Source organism: Prionailurus bengalensis, chromosome D1 (assembly GCF_016509475.1).
Source record: "Prionailurus bengalensis isolate Pbe53 chromosome D1, Fcat_Pben_1.1_paternal_pri, whole genome shotgun sequence".
Classification (NCBI taxonomy): Eukaryota; Metazoa; Chordata; class Mammalia; order Carnivora; family Felidae; genus Prionailurus; species Prionailurus bengalensis.
This window is the reverse complement of record NC_057346.1, coordinates 64,674,302-64,676,393: the sequence shown is the minus strand read 5'-3', so window position 1 is coordinate 64,676,393 and position 2,092 is coordinate 64,674,302. Positions and strand designations below refer to the sequence as shown.

General features: G+C 36.5%; 1 pseudogene; it reads left to right on the top strand.

Annotated features, from left to right (window-relative positions):
• Positions 1-422: 422 nt before the first annotated feature.
• Positions 423-725, top strand: LOC122482667 (annotated as a pseudogene).
• The last annotated feature ends 1,367 nt before the right edge of the window (positions 726-2,092 follow it).

The window sequence follows — 2,092 nt, the reverse complement described above, 5'->3', positions numbered from 1 at the left end:
CATGCTCGGTCTCTCTCTCTCTCTCTCTCTCTCTCTCTCTCTGTCTCTCAAAAAATAAATAAACATTAAAAAAATGAAACAATATTTTCCTGATTCTGAATTTGAAAAAATATTAAAAAGTTATAAGACTCAGTTAGTAAGGGTTATATAAGCAATAACATTAAAATCCTTCCTGGAAAATAATTTTGAAAAAGTATACCAAAGTAGTTATATATTGATATCCTTTGACTTTAGTAACCTTATTAACTGCAATTCATGTTATTAAAATAGGTGCTATTTTAAAAGTTTAATTATCCAGCAATTATAAATCATATTCTTAAATAAACTAATAACATTCAAAAATATTCACAAGGCAAATAAAAATTAGAATGAAAACTGTTTATATACCATGACCACACATTTGTGTGCATCTGTGCACATATACGTACAAACGGCCACACATACGGGGAACATGTCAGATTCTGAGCTCGGCAGGAAGTGGGACCAGTGTGTGGCAGACGTGGTCATGAAGACAGGTATTGGTTTTGGATTAGGCCTTGTTTTCTCACTTCCCTGCTTTAAAAGAAGAATGTGGCCAATAGCCTTTGGTTCTGGCATGGAATGGAGAATGGCCTCACTCCAACTGTCAGCATGATTTCCAGGCTCCCCATCTTCTACATGGAAAATCTGTCAGAGAGCGGGAGCAGTGACTTAACACCTGAGAACAACCCAGCGGGAGGAAAAGAGAAATCACGTTTATTCTTCAGGAATCCTGAAGTGTCCCGGAGTAAGCAAACATTTTTCTGTAACACTGTAATCAGTAATGCTTTCAAAAACTCTAGCATGCTGTTTATGTATTTGAAAGGAAGTCTGTTTCTTGTTTTATATTTTGCCCCTAGAAATTTCAAGGAGGTGGTCTTGAAAGAAATATATTAAAAATAGGCAGCTCCCCCCACAAAAGAAACCCCAAATACCGACACATGTGCATGCGTACAAATGATGCAGGAAAATAGTCAACATCTAACTTTATCTTTATGAGTCCATTATGAATGTGTTTTCTTTTATTCTCTTTATTTTTTTTGTAATTTTGAAAACATGGAATATTATATTTTTATAATAATTAAAGAGTTTGGAGGAGAAGGATAAGGGGATACTTCTAAAACTAGGAGACATTCATTCATTCATACACTTATTTAACAAATATTTACCAAGGGACTATTGGTGCTAGGCACTGGGTCAGGTCCTCAGTGTACATACAAAGGGCATGATTCCTTCCCCCAATGACCTGATTCTCAAGATTTGTATATTTGGTTTTCAGCCTCTCCTTTCTTAGTATTATCTCACTCATAATAAATAGGTTGCATTTTTTCATACTCAGCAAGAAAAAAAAGAAAAAAAAAGCTTGCTTTCCTGCAAAGAAAATCTAGCAACCAATTCTCTTAACTTGCTATCCTTTTGCTCTAATAGGCAGCCTTCCCTGAAGCTAATTTTTTTTTCTGAAAGATCACTGTGTCATCAGCAGCAGCCAAATTGCCAAATGACACCTTCCTTTCTCTCTGATGTGTTACCAGCCCAGGAGCTCAGTTTAGCAGAGTTCTCTGCTGAAGCTCAAAAAGAATGAATTGTTTCCTTTTAAGTAAACAGTAAGATGAGCTCCAAGAAGAGCTACAGCCAGCTATACTTCCCCCCAAGATCTTGCTGATATTTCTATAATATAGTATATGTGTATGTGTGTGTGTGTGTGTGTGTGTGTGTGTGTGTGTGCAGGATGCATTAGTGCATAGGTGCTGGGTACACATAATATATGTGTGCTAGATTTCCCAAGAAACCCTTAACAATTAATGCAAAATCTATTTAATCAATGATTCCAAAATTAACCTTCGGTAAAGCTACTGCCCTTTTACTTACTGATTGGCTGGACCAGAATTTTAAATCATTATTTTTCCTCCAGTTAGAAACACCTTCTGTCAGGCAGTCATTTAACACTTAGAGAATCCCTCCCAAATGGCAGTGATGATCCTAGCCACTGGGGATATTAAGATGAATGGGCCAGTCTACAGTCTTAACCTCCTTACTGGGTTGAGCAGAGGCGTAGAAAATATTATAGTACTGT